The sequence below is a fragment of the Dermacentor variabilis genome, chromosome 6 (assembly GCF_050947875.1).
Source record: "Dermacentor variabilis isolate Ectoservices chromosome 6, ASM5094787v1, whole genome shotgun sequence".
NCBI lineage: Eukaryota > Metazoa > Arthropoda > Arachnida > Ixodida > Ixodidae > Dermacentor > Dermacentor variabilis.
In genome coordinates this window covers 56,064,669-56,084,594 of record NC_134573.1, presented here as the reverse complement: position 1 = coordinate 56,084,594, position 19,926 = coordinate 56,064,669, and positions in this window count along the sequence as shown.

The window sequence follows — 19,926 nt, the reverse complement described above, 5'->3', positions numbered from 1 at the left end:
ACGTTCATTCACAACGTTATGTCGACGATGAAGGTTCGGTATGATGGGCCAGTTCAAGATACTCGTAATTTTCACGGCCGAGGAGCGGGTAAACTCCGCCGCGGCTCGGCGGCTCGACTTCGATAATTTGACGCCTCTCGAAATGCGGGTCGTCGACTTCGAAGGGCCTCGTAGTGGCTTGCGACTGTCCCCGACAGAAATGGTTGTGCGGTCGTTTAAGAAGTGCTCAATCTAAAATGTACATGACAGCACAGGTGACTTGAATCTCCGGCGATCACTTTGGGACATAGTTTCGCATTCGCGAGCCTTGGCTAGTTTCGGCACCGAACCCCTCCAAGTATTCGGCGGGCAGCGCTCTTGGCATTCACAACGAGCTTGGCGCAGCGCCAGAAACACTTGTCGGGGACGCTTTCGGTGACGACTCACGCGAACTTTCGCGGATGTGAAGCTCTCTCATAAAGTGATCGCCCGAGAATATCGCCCAAGAAAAGCTCGGTCTCCTTCTCCGACGCTGATGGTTACTTAAGAGAAATCGTTTCTGAATTGATTCCTTGCATAAAGGTACCATTTCTCTTTCCACCCTTATTGCGTTAGATTCGCAGTTTTATATTTTTCTTTCACGTACTGAAAAGTCCACCGTGACGTTACAGTAGAATAAATACGGTAGTTTGTAAAGTAAAGAATGTACTCGTAATTTGTTTGCTGAACTATCCATAACTGGGAAAGTCATTCCGAAATGTCAAACATCTTACTAGAGCTTATGCGCTTCGTAACTTTTGCTTAAATCAGAATTTCTAGGTACCGAAATCAACGCATGATTTAAGACGCATTGCGCGTTACAGGTTTAATCATTATAAAATATAATCATAGACCGTGTCTTCATTCTGAAGTGATAAACTGCGCAAGTTAAAAAAGTGATATAAAAGTGGTTATTGCGTAGAAATACACGTCGCATATGCCAACTGAGCTTTCTCCATTTATTTATCATTCTATAGCGAGAAAACTCTTTCTAAAGCTAAGTTTGTGTTCATAGGAAGTCCGAATTTTAGGCCATGGTGTATTTCTTATGTTTCTGGACAAAAGAGAGAATTTCACAATAGCGATGTATACACGTGTATATGTAATGGTTTGCTCTAACAGAATCTTAAAAATCGCTGAACAGCTATGACTTAAAAACTAAAAGCGCAATTTTTAGTCCAGAACCCAACTGCCAGTTCGAGATTTGTTTTTCTTTTTTTCGTGGAAAGGTCTAAAAACGCACACAGGTGGTGTGCGGTACTGCATGTTTGGCGCCCTCAGCAATCGCCGATTCTTTTCTATTTCGTTTTCACTGTCAGGGTGGATCTTCTTTCCAATGCTCTGAAGTAAACTGACGTGGGGAAAGAACTATGTGCACTGCTTGACAGCGTCTAGTCGCCGAAACCCGCGTGGCACCTGCGCCAACATAGTGCAAATGCTAAATAAATTACGCCGGCAGACGCCACACCCTGCGGGAGTCCATGCTATGCTAAGCAGTGTGCGGAGAGCCTACCAAGTTAACGAAATGACCATGAGGTGGGCCGAGGAAATAAAGAGAGAAGGCAGGGATGGTAACCAGAAATGCGTTTGGTTGGCTACCCTACCCTGGGGGACGGGAAAAGGGAATATAAAGATAAGATAGAGCGAGAGAGGGGAGGGGGATAAAAGCCGAGGTGAGCTCGCGCACGCACGGGGAGGGCCTGAGCGAGTCAAAGACATTCACATAGGCCAGTCGCCCTGAAGAAAGACAAACATTATCTATCGCATTGCGACGACTGGACCATCGGCCGTTGTCCGTGCAGGTGCTACTTGAAGACCGTCCCCATCGCTCGTCGGCCGACAAAGCTATCAAACGACCGTCAAAGCAGCAAAACGTAGGCGGCTGTTTCATGACCTACTTGACATGAATGTCAAGACATTCACGTTATGACCTATAATTTATCCTCGTCATACACAATTGTCAAACTATGCCAATTTTCGTACATACCAAGGTACAGAACCGATCATGAAGGAACCAAGACGTAGGCCCCTGTTTTATGACCTACTTGACACACTTGTGATGTTCATATCATGACTTATGATTTATGTTCGTCATACACTCTTGTCCCACCATGCGAATTTTCGTACATACCGAATTAACAAAAGGACCATACAAAATGACGTAGGTGTCTAGATGCTTTCAATGTGGCAAAGTTCGACAAGAAATGCTTTGCATTTTAAAAAAACAGTGCCCCTCCAATCTGTGAAGAAGTATGGCCAGCGAAGCTGTGAATGTGGGTCCCTAATGGTGAACTGCACTTCAGCCGCGGGTCGGCCCAGTAGGTATTATATTCGGGATCGGCCCGAATATAGGGAGGGCTTAACGCCTGCTTCACCTCCTCAATGTGTCGGCTCGATATTTCACTATCTTCGGCATCGGCCGACGTATGAAAAATTGTTGGTCTATGCCCTCGGAAACGAGATACACCAGAACCTAGGCATAAAAATCTTCGCCGTAAACAAACTTTTCCTTAATCGAGAGACGATGTCAACTTTAAATGACAAATCAGATTGGTTGGAGACAAAGAGGTTTCAAAAATATTTCCTGGGGTGGAGATGCCGCCACACAGAAAGAAATTGAACAAGAGGGGACACTCGGCAAAAACTGCCAAGAAACGCGTGACGGCTATATTTAATCGCATCAGTTAGCTGACGCAAGCATCGCAAAAGAAAAATTATGTGGAATGAACTCGGACAACGTCTTCTTTTTTTATATTCTTTTGCGCTAAAACTGTAAATTTTTCATATAAGTGAACCTATATTTCCATGAACTTATATTTCTCGTCTTTTTGTGCTTGCGTTGCGTAGCCACCAGCTAGTGCACGCCAGATGCGCCATACGCGTCCGTCGTGAGCCAGTCACACCACCGAATCCTGTTAGGCCGGCTGCGCATGTGAAGTTCGCTGGTTCGGCGACCCGTCTCTTTTGGATGTAGCGTGTTTGCTGGGTTTCCTACTTATTCTAGCGTTCCTTCTGCACTTCGGCACGGCGCCGCTGGACTATTGAACTAATGGATGATCGGACAGCACTATTGACAAAAAGAAATATTTTGTTTGACAGTCAGGGTTTCACGGGACGGAACCAAGACTTGTGGCACAGTTAACGAAAAACAGCTCGGCCGTCCCGATGTAGTTAATTTGAGTTAATGACTGATACTGTGAGATGTTTGAGAGGCTTTCTGTGAGCCCTGTATTTTTACTCTGTCGGTAGCTTTTGGGCATGCTCGCCGCAGCCGAGTTTGTGGCGCAGTTGGTTCTGCGTGTACTGAATCTTACTGGGACAAGTGTCGGCACTTTCTCTGACCCTGAAGATTATTGTGACTAAAATTGCTATTTTTGCGGGTACCATTGATGCACAATGACCGCGCCCGGCGTTCCGACGCAGTTAGCGAAAAGCAGCTGGGCCATTTGACGCAGTTAGTTTCGCGTGTACTGAATCGTTCTGGGACAAGTTATTGACGCATTTTCTGACCTCCAACATTATGGTAATTTCGTTACTTACTTTTTCACGTACTCTTGACGTACGCTCACCGGGCCTTGCGTTGTGATGGAGTTAGCGAGAAGCAGCTTGGTGGTGGCGTGAAATTAAGTTTGGCATGTGCTGAATCGCAGTGGGACAAGTTTGTACCGTTCTTTGTGGCCCCGCAACAGCATATACCTCCTTTCGGTACCGACACTTGGGAAAGCACGTCGAGAAATTGCAAGGAATTATAGCGCCGGAGTGTGTTGCTTGCGCCGTTAGACCCACAAAAGATAACGCAGAGGGGCCCAAAAGCCAAAAACTTGAAAATTCAATGTTCTGAATGACTGGAAACAGGCTTTGTACGCACACATTTTTGTTGAGTGCGAGTAGAAGCAATTGTGCCAGCTTCTAGCCCCGTCTGGATGAGAGCCCGTGTTGGGGCCACTTCCGTGTATGTAGCTCACCATCACGTCAGCTGAGGCCAAGTTGATTTGGAAACGCGCCGTCACCTGTGTATTCATGCGCTTAAAGTATAGGAAATAATGAATGGTAATGGGGAATGCTTGCAAATCAGATGTTTTTACATTGTTTGGTATTGTTTGGGATGAGTCGGGTATTTTCTACGTTTTGTCTATGCAGACGCAAATAGCTTTTGTTTGTAATGCAGCCCATTCGCGACTGTGGCACGCTTCGCCTCTACAGGCAGCATTTCTAAAAGGTCTAAGCAACTCTATGACACATGCTTGTAATTTTCTCAGCTGATGCCATCCGGTGGAGCTTCGCATTCCTCATTGACAAGGCGGTTTGCGACTACGTTATGAAACCGCACGTTGCGCAGATTCCATGTAGGCTTGTGAAGATTGTTAGCAATCATTTGCACTGAATTAAACGATTCCGTGCAAAGACCGCTCGTGGTTGAGCTGCAGAATCAGAGCAGGAGACAAAAAAATAAAAAAAATGCCGCGGCGACTAGCGCAGCCGGCGCAACGCGTGTCACCTTGCGTTCACAACGAGCGCACGAGAAACCGAAATCAGATGTTAATCCCATCCGCTTGAGGCGCTACAGTCAATTCGGCCGCAAGGCTCTATGGGAGCTTCCGCTCTTGTTCAATGTCTTTCTGTAGGATGGTGTCTCAGAAGTGAAGCGGAACCACCATCACCGTATCATAAACACAAAGTAACTTTAGCAAATAGCGGGTAATATAGGAAGTGCTTTCGTCCAACTCCGTGCTATCTAGATTGCGTAATTTAGCCGCACAGACATCGTTGGATGTCTTTCTCTCTATCGTTGGCTTCAGAAAGAAGCTTAAACGTTTCTTCTTTTAATTTTATGGCACATCATTATATCAATACGCAGCCAAAGGTAACTGCAACATCTTTGGCGAGGTTATACGCTGCCAGGGAACTTCGCCTACTTGCACGCAAAAAGACACAAGATCTCTGGATTTCAAGTGCCTTCAATTGCCGATTACGTAAACTGGACCCCACGCTACGGCTACAACTGATATCTAGCCTTTCCCGCGGCTAAACAACCTTGCTGTGCCGTTTGTGGCTGGGAGTGGCGTTCACGAACGCATACTCCTATCGTTTAGGAATGGCCGAGGGCCTAGTGTGCGACTCCTGTGGGCGCGAGGAAAGCATCGAGCACCCATTGTGTAGCTGCCCTCGCTACGATGTACAACGCCTTTCTCTACCGGCGGCTTTGCACCAGCTGGACTCAAGACCGTTCACTGAGTCAAAGAAACTCGGACCTTGGCCACACCCGTCACTGGCAGGAAAACTATTCGAGCACTAGTGCAATACTTGAAGTGCACCTGCTTCAGAGACCGTTTATAGTGTCCCTCTGTATATTGTCCCTCCCACACGCATTCAGTACTTACTCTCTCCCTTTTTTCCTCCTTCTATTCCCCTTCCCCCTACCCCATTGTAGGGTAGCAAACCCAGTGCTCTTCTGGTTGACCTCCTTGCCTTTCCTGTCCTTGCTTTGCTCTCTCTCGAAAGTAACACTTTAGGGAATTACTTCGAGATTTTATTTTCAAATCCTCCTAGCATTTGTAAAACCAAACGAAAAGGACGTTAGCTGTGAAACGTTTGAGCTGTCGTGACCCTCTTTCAAAGTAGACGTGTAGGCAAACACTGGCTTCACCTGTGCTGCTACCAAGCTACAGCGGCTGCCACTCCATCTTTTTCGAGCTAAGCTCTTATTGCCTCATTCGTGTCGGCGTCGGTGTCGCTGTACTAAAAACGCAAGCCGCTCGGCAATAAGAATTGCTTGTCTGGATGCGGAATCGAACCACCCGCTACCGGAGGCACCGCCTCGATGGAACGCGCAACTGTGGCTGCAAGGAGGAGGACGATGAAAAGGAAGGAAGCAAACGTAGGGAGGTCAACAAGACTCACGTCGGATTTGCTAACCGACACAGGGGAAGGGTTTAAGGAATGAAAAAAAAATGGAGAGGGAGGGTCGAAGGTACTATCGGTGTGAATACGACGGCTGCAAATGACAATGGAAGCGTGCGTAGGCTCACCCTGTCATTATAGCTATAAGCGAGAAGTTGGAAGCCGGAAGTTTCGAAAACTGTTCTGAATGTGCCGACTACAGAATAAACTTTCGTGACTCTGTACTCATCCCCGTGTTTTGGAAAGGATAACTGATGCCTTTCCTCCTAGGCTACACTAGACCTCTGATAACAGCTCTTGCTTAGTCTTTAGTCCCCTCACAGCCGGAGTGCCTCAAGGGAGCTTGTTTGGACCGCGACTGTTCCTTTTCTATAATAATGACTAGGCTAACTCTGTTTCATCCCGCATTAGACCTTTTACCGACGATTGTGTAGTTATCGTAACGCATATTTTGAAAACTATCATGTTACTTTCCGAGACGAGTTAGACGCAATTAACGCACTGTGTAAGTCATGGTTGCTGCACGTCTATCTTCATCCTCACCATCATCAGCCTGGTTATGCCCACTACAGGGCAAAGACCTCTCCCATACTTCTCCAACTATCCCGGTCAAGTACTAATTGCGGCCACGTTGTCCCTGCAAATTTCTTAATCTCATCAGCCGACCTAACTTTCTGCCGCCCCCTGCTGCGCTTCCCTTCCCTTGGAATCCAGTCGTAACCCTTAATGACCGTCGGTTATCTTCCCTTTTCATTACGTGTCCTGCCCACGCCCATTTCCTTTTCTTGATTTCAACTGAGATGTCATTAACTCGCGTTTGTTCCCTCACCCAATCTGCTCTTGTCTTATCCCTTAAAGTTACACCTATCATTCTTCTTTCCATAGCTCGTTGCGTCGTCTATGACACACGACTATGCAATGCAATATTCGATTCTCTTCGTAGTATAGTATGAGTGGAGGCTTGCGTAACTTGCTGCGGGCCGTAACGTAGAAGAAGCGACACAGTTTATCGGGCATGCTGCCATTTGTTTGAACGTTTTAACACAATTCATCCGCAAGGTGTATTATGATTATATAACCACTCCGTGGACGCATTTCGTGCGCTTAGTTGTTGCGTACGCCAAGAGTCTTGAATTCGCGTGCACGCGGGGCTCCATGCAAGGGCTTCATTATAAACTTTTAGGTTAAGCTCAGACCTTTTAAAAAAGTTGCAGGCTTGAACATGAACACCCATCTCAGGAAAGCAACTCTCTGCATCTTGTGGTTACTTACTATACACTTCTTGTTTGCCTGTTTCGATCGTGTTCGTCGTTGACGGTCCGCCGGTGGACTTGGCGTCCAAAGCCACCGATGAGAACAGTGCCCGCTCTCCTAAAATTGAGTTACGGGGCGCGTTCATCGCCCAACCACACCATCATGGATCTGTGATACGTGCACCTGCTAATTCGTGTTAGCTTTAGGTGTGTGAAGGTTTAGGCTCGGCAGTGGAACACTCGCAAAGAAAACTTTCACTTTGTGGAGCGCACCTATAAAGATTATACTTGAACTTACGAAATGTAAACCCAGTAGTGATACAGCAATGCTTCAAAGGCGTAAAAATCTGCGCGTAACGTTTGGTATATTAAGATTAATTAAACAAAGAAGGCCCTTGTTTGCAACCTCATGTCAACCTGATCCTGTTGGAATACACGAAACTTAAGTTCTTGCGAACTTACCGCAAGGAACGCCTGCGCCGAAGAAAGGGACAAGAATAAGCCGTACTGAGAACTGATGATTTAATGAAACGAATGCTGAGCTTATATAGCTCAGACCCACGTGTGCATCCGAAAAGCAATGAAAAGAAAGAGCAATAAAAACTGAGAGCGACCTTTAACAGAGTGCACTACAAATGCTAAGATAAACGATGAAGTCTACTGAGGCCCCCGATAGATGGGCGTCACATGGAAAGAAACAATGTACTTCCTGAGAAGCCGCCACTTACGGCGAGCTGAGGCGATGACTATCCTTAGAGCATTGCATGGCCACTGCCTCTACAATCTCTTTTATGGGCTGACCAGTTTTTCTGCCGATAATCTGTCTTTGGTAACTGTGTTGTGTTAAATGTGCTCATTCCATTTCACTCAGTATTTACCTAATATTTGCTGAACCATTACCTGCTCGTTGTAACACGCGTAGTCCACGTCAATATTTGCACTGCTCTATCTTTATCGGCGTTCGAAGCGCTTCCGTATCGCCTTTTCTTCGGCTCTCCCCGGTGGCAGTCTCGTAAACATGTTGCCCAGCAGGACCGCGACGGGGAAAGAAATCAGAATCGTCCATGTAGCCCTTATCCCGAAAACTCTGAACATTTCCCCTGACCAACCTGATGGAGAGTGCAGAAGGATATTGTGGGGAACCAATATTGTGTGGCAGGTGTTGTGTGTGGCCGTTTTTGGTTTTCGAGTGACCTCACAATCATTACTGCACTATGGGACGTCGACGTACGCACGATCGCTTTGGGTACGGTAAACCAGTGTGCGCCCTTGGAGTGCGATGAGATGCGTGTCTGTTCTACGTACCGGGATTCATTAGTAAATGGTGTCGCATCGTGTTTGGCAGCAATACATCTATATGTATACCCCCCGGTGTTCATCATTTTCCAAGGTTAAACATCGTGTAGGACTGGTCGCGCCTCGCCTTCCTTTGGTGTGCACGCGGGAGGGGCGGGAACAGAACGCGTTGCCCGCATTGATGCTTGATGCGTGAATCGTTCAGCCTTCTTCAAGACCGTGGGCTGCACCTGCCGCGCTTCTTCGAAAAAAAGATATGATTCTTTGAGATTTTGCTTCGACTACAAGCAGCTCAACAAGTGTACGATGACGACGTATGCCCACTACCTGAAATTGATGACGCTATTGATACGGTCCACCATTCGAAGTTATTTTCATTGTTTGATTTAAACGTGACACTGGCAGATCAACGCCGCGAAGAAGATATGTGCAGGGCAGTCTTTCGGACTCCTTCAGGCATCTAGATATTTTGCTGCGTAGAGTTTGTGTTGCACATCGCTCCTGTCTTTCAGCGTGCCATTAATTGCCTGCACACCTTTGAAGAACCAATCTTGTGTATTGTATCTGGACCACGTGCATGAAAAGCAATATGAAGCTCGGTTTCAGCAGAACCGCGAGAATGCCAAATCAGTCGCTCCAAGATTTTATACCTAAAACATACTCCCTCCAAATAGCATCGGCGTTCCCAGAGCGCATTGCTGCTGCGATGAAATATCCCAGCGGGATATATATATATATATGGCGGAGGAAATCACGCTGGCTGCGGTAGTAAAAATGAAGAAAAAAAGCGAAAGGCGTGTCCACCAGCCGAAATGTCAGTCAAATATACTGTGCTTATGCAGCGTACCTCGTACTCATTTGCTTCCCATATATATATATATATATATATATATATATATATATATATATATATATATATATATATATATAGTGACTACTATACATGTGATAGGGTATTGGCAGTAAGAGAAGGGAACGCAGAATAAAACAGAAACGCAGGCCGGAGGTCTGGACTATAAAATGGCGCAACCACTAAATAATCCACGTCTACACGGCCTGTCTTGGATATCCAGTTGCGAAGGAGGCGCATCACCCGGCATCTTGCTGAATCTGTTCCAACGGTTGCTACTGCGCTTGGTCATGGCGGCCAGAGTTGTTAGGCCTCCAGTGTAAATATCTCAACTGTCTCAGCCAGTGCACCGCCTGTGGGTACCTTCCCGGTTCCTGAGGTCATGGATTCACCTCCCGTCACAATGCAAATCGTTTTGCCTCCAAGTAAAGCTGTCATGCTACCTTGTACGTAAATTACGCTGCCGAGACTCAAGCGACCACTGCATCATTGGTGGACACCGTCCATAACCCCGCGACTGGGATCTCCAGGTTATAAGTATAGTCACACAGACTGCAGTAGGGCTGTTCAAGCGCCTTATAAAGATCAGTGTAAATTTAAAATCGACCCCATATGCGTAGCACCCTTCCTTCACCTTCTTCACTGGCAGTTCCTCCATCTTGCGACAACTTCGACAACCTCGAAGCATTTCTCTCGGCTCATTTTCCACATCGCCTCATTAGCAGCCACTGCGGCTCTTTGTAAGTGGCTATCACGCACAGGCACCACCGTTACAATACACACCACGATCTGCACCTGATCGGATAGCTCGCGCAAGTCATCCACCCCCTTCGCCAGGCGCTGGCCTAGTCCTGTCCCTTTTCTGTTTAGGACGTCATTTAGCCCACCTGTTACTATGACAAAGTTGCGCACGTGGGCACTTCCCGCGAGCTTTTCTTTTCCTTGCTCCATGACAGAACCCAGTGTCCGCCCTCAAAATGTCCCTACCGCCACTATTTTATCGCCTTTCAACCTCTCCACAATTGCTTTCGAGCGCCCAGCCAAGTTTGAGTCGCCGGCGATAACCACCCTTTCCCTCTTTCCTACCTCTCCCTCCTTCTCTTTGTCCTTTTCCACGTGATTCTGACTCGACAAGGGGCATTGTCCCCGGGACTCCTGCTTTGTCCGCGTGGCAGTCTCAAGGTAGGTGTCGCTGAGGCGAGCGCCATCTGTTGGTGGTAAAAGGAGCCCAGGGTTACCCGCGATGCACGTACTCCACTGCGATCGGTTGCCCTTTGAGAAGAGCCATGACGCAGCACCCACGGCCAATATTCCCGACGAGGTTCGCAAACATACGCGTCGGTCTAAAGAAACGTGTCCTGCAGAGACCTCCTGCTGTTCTTGACGTCAACATTTTGCGTGCCGCTGCTGACGTTAGCGATACACGAAAGCGTTTGCCGAATTTCGCCAATGCCACATGCGCTGCTTTCGCAGCACTTCTATACGTTTTCTAAGTGTACGCATTTTCCCGTTTTAGGAAAGCAGGCGACATTTAGTTGAAGGGTTCAGACCGAGTCTGCAACCTTCGATTGAGCGAACGAAAAACTCAACCACTCGCGCGGATGCGTGCGTCTTCATCTGCTCATTCCTTGACGTCAGTAAAAACAGTTACGAGGCATCGCGCGTGGACTCACGCGCGTCTTCGTTTGCTTTCTAATTCTGCGGCACCTCTTGCAATGTGTGGCAGTATTTAAATAGTGCAGTAAAACGAAATGTGTGCTTGTTTAGAAATGTCGCTAGCGCTTTTGGACAGCGTGCACTACGAAAAGAAAACGGTATAATAAAATGGCTAAGATGTGCCGATTCAATTGCAATGCAGATTAAATACGATATTCATAGAATGCTGCAATAGGAAGGAAGGAAATCAACTTTATTCGAGGTCCTGCAGGCCACGAGAGCTTTGGGCTCTCATGGAGTGGGCACTTCCCACGACGGAACCGGGAGGTTGAACCGGGACGGCCCAGAGTTGGTGAGCTAGTTCTTCGCTCCGCATTGTTTCCTGAAACTTGCACTTCTCCTGTTCGAGGTTAATGTGAGCATGCGAGCACGGCCAGAGTAAATGATAGACCTTAAGGGATGTATTGCAATTGATGCAATAAGACTTGTCGTAGAGCTCCGGCATGTAAGGGTGTAGTCTGTTTGGCGTGGTGTTTTGTGTTTCGTAATTTCATTGTATATAGTGGGGGCGTCCTAGCACTCCGAGTGGTCGGGTGAAGCCCGCGAGGTCTGCAAGCGCGCGCGCAGCCTCGTGCACCGCCTCATTAAGGTTGGGGACATTAAGGCATGTCCTGCCCTTGACTATTTATTTTCCTTGATTTCAACTAAGATGTTATTAACTCGCGTTTGTTCCCTCACCCAATCTGCTGTTTTCTTATCCCTTAACGTTAAACCCATCAATCTTCTTTCCATAGCTCGTTGCGTCGTCCTCAGTGTAAGTAGAACCATTTTCGTAAGCCTCCAGATTTCTGCCCCGTACCTGAGTGCTGGTAAGACACACATAGCCATATATGTATACCTCAAATAATATTAAGAGACCACCACACTTGGGAGGAGGTAGCAAAGTAAAGAGGTAAAAAAGCGACGTTTTCTAGCACTTTCATTAATTGCGGAAGTTAAAAATTTAAATAAATGAATTAGATGCGATTCTCAAAACTCTCATGGTGGGAACGAAACCCAAATTGAAGGAGTGTAGCATTTGTGTAATGAAATGAGTGGCTCAGAATACGCCCGCGTTCTAATAGCGGGAGATTATGTAGAGTAGCGGCATGACACTTGTGGTTGTTAAAGCGTTATGTGAGCGGTGTTTCAGTTTGTCAAGCATGCTGTAACTTGAAAACGGAATATTCTAGCAAACAGATGCAGCTATTAGTGTGATACATAAGATCACCTTTAATTTTCACGTGGCAGTTGTTGGCAGTGCGTTTGGCAAATACATGATGTTGTCATGTGGGCACAAACGTTGCACCAAGTTTCTTTGCAGCGCCGGCAACCCACAGTCTCTGGAATTATGCTTTAAGATGACGTTAACATGTCATGCTGAAGAGTAGACAGTCACAAGACTACCCGAGGTGGTTCTGAAAAGATAACACTAAGGCGATCACTCTACGCTAGTATGGTGAAATGATTTTTTTTTAAAGATTGACGAAACATTTCGAACCGATGCTCAGTGGGTTAGAACCAGGTTACTTTGTGTCTGAATGGACCGTTGCATTTTCGCGCGCAACTAATCCTCTCGATTCAGCGCATCGCCTTTTTTACCGGCATAATCCACAACATGACATGGGTATTCGATCTGGATGAAGGCTTCGCGAAGTCCTTCAAAGTCTTCAGCTTCTTAAAGCTGAGCGCCAGACTATAAGGTATAGTGGTATTCTAGTGTTTACGTGTGCATATTTAAAGTGATCATATCGATGCCTGTCTGCTGCTTTTGTTTATTATTTTGTGGTTAGTTTGTTGTCGGATACGGAAGCTGCTAGGTCAAGGAAGTAATTGTATAAAGGTATTACTCAAACGAAAAAGGAAAAGATGTGCTAGCGGTATTAAAATCAGCTACAAAGGATAACGAGGCCAACATGAGTCCCATGAGGCCAAATCAGAAATATATCGTCTATAAACTTGCTTATACCCAGGGGGGTTGTAGTTCGCGCTTGCTGAGAAAGTCATTCTAGCATAATTAGGTCCAATGCGAATGCCCATTGATGTGCCGCTTATATGAAGGTAATGGGAAAGCTCCGATTCGAAATTATTGAGTTATAAAATTATATTTCAATAATGGAGACAGTGTGTCCCAATCAACGGTTTTTTCCATTAGACGATCTGTAATATGCATGATCAACAGCCTTAATGTCATCAGAATGGAGGATGTTTGGATAGAGTGATACAACGTCTAATTTCACAAGCGGGGAATTCAGGGGTGTAAGGAGCTTGACGATGCCCAACAAAAACTGGTTCGTGTCTTCAAGATAGGAAGAGGCATTACATGGAATGCTGCTGATTACTACACCAACGTAACGCGAAAGTTGCTCCGTAACAGTACCAACGCCCGAAACAATGGGCCGTCCGACACAGTTGTTTTTCTCTATTTTAGGCAGCCAATAGAACTTGCACGTAATGGGATTTTACAATTGCTACTAATTGCAGCGGGGCATGCCATTTCCGGAGGCGCTGGACGTTTGTGTGCATGCACGAATAAGAGAGGGTGAGAGAGAGAAAAAGGCGGGGGCTTTTCTTCCTTCAATATCTGATTCTGCATAGGTGCTACGGAGAAGTTTCTTTGCGTGTGTTGTATGCACATGTCGATAGGCGTGCCGGCATCACTGGGTGGGGTTGAATTTGTTTACACTCGGGCGCTGGCTGTCGGCGCGGTGAAACAAGCGAAGCAGCGGGCACTGACGCACTATTTGGCGATCGCTCTGACGGACAGATTCCCTCGCTTCTGCGGCGCTCGTGCTAAGTCAGTCGTGCCGGATCATAACTTTCTCATGCCTTAGGGTGATCTACCTTCCAAATAACACCACGACAATTTCCATGGGAGCAGCAGGTACTGCAGTAGAGGCTGGGCCTCATATATCGAATATAGAAGCAATCGCACTAAACCCGACTGGCCGGAAAGCCGCTCTTTACGGCACCCTCACGTTTTTTACCCTAACCTGCCCTAACCTACCCTAAGCTAAGATGGTGGAGACGCAGATATAATCATCCTCACCGTGTAAACGCTGTGAGAGACGGCCGGGCCATCCCAATGCCTTTTACGCAATGCCTAGCGTTAACGTGAGTTAACATACCCTAACGTTGACGTAACCTAACGTGGCCGAGACGCAAAGACAATAATCCGCAACGACGTAACCGCTGTGACAATATGCCTTGCCAACGTAGTTGCCTTTACACTAAGCTAACCTAAGTGAAATCTATGTGAAACCTAAGATAACGTAATGTGGGCAAGAGGCAAAGCGAATATTCCTCCCGGCGTGACATCAGGGCGTTGCCTACGGCATTTCAGGCCGTCGCGTGCAGCCGCTGTGGTCAAGCATCGCACGCGAAATGCGAAGGTTGTAGGTTCGGTTCCCACCTGCGGCAAGTTGTTTTTTCATCCAATTTAATTTTCCTTAATTTATCGTTTCTTTATTTCATTTATTACGCACGAGTAATTTACCCTATGTTGTCCTTGGTGTCAGTGTTTGTTGGCTTCTTATGATATGACTAATAAAATCGGGCCCCTCGGTTAACCCCCTTTCTTCTCGTTTATTACATAACGAGGGCCTCAAATCCGGCTACATTGATGCCTTCAGGTCGCATATGTGGGTTTATTGACCAGTTGCCTTCACCAAAACAAGATCACGTTCTCGTGACGCCTGCGGCAAAAAGGACGTTCCACGTCCGCCGCCAAGGTTTGTGAGTGGTTGCGCTGGCCAACCCCCCCAGGGTTCTACTAGGACACATAAATACCCCGGAAAGTGGGTGGGGAAACAGCGCCGCGGTAGCTCAATTGGTAGAGCGTCCCACGCCAAATGCGAAAGTTGTGGGTTCTGTTCCCAGTTGTGGCAAGTTGTTTTTTTCATCCACTTTAATTTCCATTAATTTATCGTTTCTTTATGTCATTTATTAGGCACAAGTAATTTCCCCTATGTTGTCCTTGGTGACAGTGTTTGACTGAATCTAGTGCCGTTTTGTAATCTATGTAAACTATGTAAAGAGGCTGATTGTACTCTGCGGATTTCTCGATTACGTGATTGATGACACGGATGTGATCTATTGTAGAGTAGTTCTTCCTGAAGCGAGCCTGTTTTCTTCACTGACTGTAGTCCAGGGTTGCCCTTGCTCTAGTGGAAATTAGGGTCCCTATAAAGTAGAACTATTGCAAAATGTTTCTATTCCTATCTCCTGACGTCAAATTTGCGTAACCGCCGACGCAAGCATCGGGCGGTCACCCGCAGGTTTGTCTCAACACACCAATCAAACACTCTCGTCGTTTACAGGAGGACCCTTTTGTTTCCTCTAAAAGCGAATAACATTGCCTACACTGAGCTGCTTGCCTTATCTAATCGGCTTACAAGAGTCGAGGATCACGCTCAAGTAGAAAGGCATTCGATGTGGCCGAGCTACTGCACTAAAAATCGATAACCGAATGAAGAGGGTAGTGCCGGCGTCTGTGATTGGTCCGCTTTCCCTTACTTAGCTTGCGGTGGCGCGGCGACATGCAACGAAACCTTAACAATGACGCTAACACAGATCCTCAGCAAAGAAGAGTTGGCAGAACGAAGTTTTAAATGCGCCGAAACTGCTCGAAAACGTTACATGGCCACGCCAAATGTTTTATGACACGCAAATAAACCCATGCTCTCCGGCAGGTGCGAGTAGCCAGTGCTTAAGCGATCGGCGGCAGCCATTTTTTTCTTCTTTCGAAACGAGGCAACCTACGGTTATTCAGAAGAAAATTCATTCAGCTTTGTTCGGCATGTCACTGCGCTTTAACGCGTAGACGTCACTTTGACGCGGTTAGTTTGTATGGTTTTGTGACGTTGCGTGATAGGTAGGTGAAGTTGTCGCAGCCTGAAAACGCTTGACCAGTAGCCGAGGGCAAATGGCGAAAAGGCGTCGAATGAAAAATAACTATTTTTCGTTTGTTCGGTCAGAACATGCATCATCGCGTCATATCAGATGGGGAGCTATCGCGGTTTTCGTGACGTCGCTTGACAGACTGGGGAAGTGGTGGTGTTCTAAAAAGTTTTTCACCAATCGCGGAGGGCTGATTGCAGAATTGGAATAGAAAAGTTTGAAAAAGTTTTACGTTATAGCGCCCTAGAGAAAGAGAGAGAGAGAGGAAAAGGGAAAGGCAGGGAGGTTAACCGAAAGGGAAGATCCGGTTCGCTACCCTACGCTGGGGAAAGAGGAGAGGGGGAGGTAAAGTGATAACAAAGTAGAGATAAAGAAAGAAAGGAGCACAGACGTACAATCACAGTCGGTCACTGTGACCGCATAATGTCACCGCACAGCACAGTAGCACTTGCAGCACTATAAACCATCTGTTCATGTTACAGTTACAGCCGCTTGTCCAATTCTGTTGCCCTCAAAAACTGCAACAGTACCCTCTTCGCCCTCTGCTGCGATGACTTGTGATGACGGCATTTTAAAATAAGTTCCTCTGTTAGAGATCTTCAGTCAAAGCGCGCTATTGCGTTTGCGAGTGATTGTCTCAGTAAATTATAGCGAGAACAGTCACAGAGAAGGTGTTGTACAGTCTCCTCGACACCACAGTCATCACACGAGGCGTCGTCAGCCCATCCGATTCGAAAGCAAAAGACTTGGTGAACGCCACCCCCAGCCATGTTCGACAAAGCAGGGTAGCTTCGCGACGGCAGAGTCCAACTGGAATGCAAAGGCGTAGAAAAGAGTCAAGGTTGTGAAGCCGGTTGTTTTGAAAACTTCCTGCATTCCACAAGGAGAACGTGGTATCACGGTTGAGCATTCGAAGCTTTCTAGCGGCATCTGTCCTTGATAATGGTATCGGCTCTTCTTCGTCGCCTTGAAGAGCCGACCGAGCAGTGTTATCGGCGTGTTCTTTCCCTGTGACGCCGCAGTGACTTGGAAGCCACTGAAATGTCACGTGGTGTCCTTTCTCAGTCAAGGTATGGATTAGTTCTCTAATCTCGAATACAAGCTGTTCGTGTGGTCCACGTCGCAGAGCTGAAACAAAGATTGCCTTCGAGTCACAGAATATTCACCATCTTCGAGGTTGTTCTTGGCTGACGAGACGAAGTGCAGCGTGAAGAGCTGAAAGTTCCGCAGCCATCGCTGTCGTTGGCTGACATGTCTTGAAACTGATGGTGGTGGCTTTCCCTGGGAAAACCACCGCTTCAGAGGAACACTGGTGACTTTCCGGTCCATCAGTATATATATGTACGTGGTCAGCGTACCATTCATGCAAAAGGACCAGAGTTAGTTGTTTAAGAGCAGGTGATGACAGCTCAGATTTTTTCCTGATTCCTGGTATGGTGAGGTGCACTGTAGGTCGCGCCAAACACCATGGAGGACTCGGTGGCTTAGTTGTGGGGGTGAAGCCTGAAGGAAGGCAGATGTAATAATCCGAAATCGTAGAACAAAATGATGCCTGCGGCCATTCTGACGGTATTGTTGCCAGATGGAGGGAACGGGCATGGGCAACGTGTCCAATATGAACTCCCAACACTTCCACAGCAATGTACAGCGCCTTAAGTTGCTGAATATTAAAAAAAATATCGCCCTAAATTGCTGAATATGTTATATGAGGCAACAGTTAGCTTTTGCGAGAACTTTTCTGGTATCTTCGACAATTTCTTTCAAACCTATGATAACGTCACACCCTGGTCCCTTACAGAAAATCTGATCATTGATTTGTCTTTGGGCTTCGGTCATATAATACGTTTTTCTCATGATTACCACGTCATCAACTATGTCCGCCGGTTTATGACGTTGTCACGCTCTTTAGCCAGTGACGTGTAGCTTTCTTTTCTTTAAATGCAATGTGTGATTTGAAGGAGAAGGAGGAGTAAATAACTTTATTGGGTCCTGAGGAACCCTTCCCCAACCACTCTTGGTTTAGTGGTCGGCAGGGGTCGCGGGCCGCACCCACGTTGGGATGGGAAGCTCGTGAGCCTCCGCCCTTTCGTGAGCCCTCTGGACGGCCCGGAGCTGGGTCTGGTGGCCGTCGCTTCGCAGGGCGTCCACCCAGTCTTCTTCTATAGTGAACATGGTGCCGCTTAACGCGGAGCATTGCCAGAGCATGTGCGCTAGCGAGCAGTACGATTCGGCACAATCCGGAAATTGCGGCTCTACTTCTGGTGAATAATGGCTCAGTCTACCTCTCGAGGGGAACGACCCTGTCTGAAGCATTCTGAATATCGATAAATGTGGTCTAGTGAGGTTAGCGTCGGGGAGCGGGAAAGTTCTCCTCGACAGCTGATAGGGCGTTGTTATTTCGTTGAAGGTGATCAGCGGGTCTCGGTGCTCCCCTCCCTCCCTTCCACTTCGCTCGCCACGATCGCCGCGGTGCGTGAGTCCTCGCGCGCGTCAGTGCGCCAGCTGGTTCGCGTTGGGAAATTTGGGGTGCACGTCGGCCCCCATTTGGGCTGGACACCATTTGACGATGTGATGACCCGCGGCTCCCTCGCTGCCGACGACGGCCGCCGCTTCCCGCGATTTGGAGCCCGAAGCGAATGCTCTGGCCACCGATCGCGAATCTGTGTAGACGTAAGAACGTTCGGGGTCCCTCATTGCCATGGCTATTGCCACCTGTTCGGCCACTTCGGACGTTATCCCCTGAACCGATGCTGCTTTAATTATCGTACCATCCCAGCGTATCGAGACGGCCGTGTACTGGTCGCTGCGCCCGTACTGGGCCGCGTCTACAAATGCCGCGAGCCCCGGGCAGTTGGCGGTCGATTTCAGCAGTGCTCGGGCCCTCGCCTTTCGGCGCCCCTCGTTGAATTGCGGGTGGACGTTTCTCGGGAGCGGTTCTACCTTGAAAGTGCCCCTGACCGCCGCGCTGAGCGCAACCTTGCGCGCGTTGCACTCTGCCTCTGCATTTATCCCTGCTTCTTCTAGGATGCGTCTGCCGGCCCTGGTGGTCGACAGCCGCACGACCTGTCCCTTGGTCTGCGCTTCGATGATTTCTGATATTGAATTGTGGACCCCTAACCGATCGAGCCGCTGCGTGCTAGTAGTGATCGGAAGACCTAGCGCCGTTTTGATGCTCTTGCGCATCAGTGTCTCTATCTTGGCCGCGTCTCTCTTGGTCCATTTTAGCGCTAAAGCTACGTAATTTACGTGACTCATGAGGAAGGCGTGGTAAAGTCTGATGAGATTGCTCTCGCTGAGCCCTCCGCTGCGGTTCGTTACCCTGAGGATTAGCCGGAGCATGTTCTCCGTTTTGGACGTCAGTTTCGTGACAGTTTGCGTGTTACCGCCTTTAGCCTCAATTAGCAGCCCCAGGATTCTTATAGTGTCTACTCTGGGAATCGGCTGGCTGGCACTCGTGTGTAATTTGATCGCTATGTGATGAATCGGCGTCAAATTCCTCATGCCTTGTTTTGAGGGCCTGTACAGCAACAGTTCCAATTTGCTGGGTGACAGACGGAGTCCCGTTTCCTTCAGGTACTCTTCCGTTATGTCCAGCACCTCTTAAAGAGCCCGCTGGACTTCTGCGTCGGACCCTCCCGGGCACCACACCGTAATGTAGTTTGCGTACAGGGCGTGATTGACGTTGGTCACTCTCGTCAGGTGGTCCGAGAGCCCTTTCATGGCCAGATTGAATAATAGTGGGGAGAGCACCGCCCCTTGTGGGGTGCCCCTCACGCCCAGCGTGTACCAATCGGACGTGGCCTGTCCTATTTTGATCGTGGCTTTCCTGTCTCTGAGGAAGGAGCCTATGTAAGAGTCGAATTTCCGGCCGAGCCCCATCACCGAGATCATTTCCATTAGAAATCTGTGTTTCACCGTGTCGAACGCTTTCGTTAGATCCAGGGCCAGTATGCCCCTGCTGTCTCTTATTACGCCGTCGATTATGTGCTTTTTGAGTTATAACATTACGTCCTG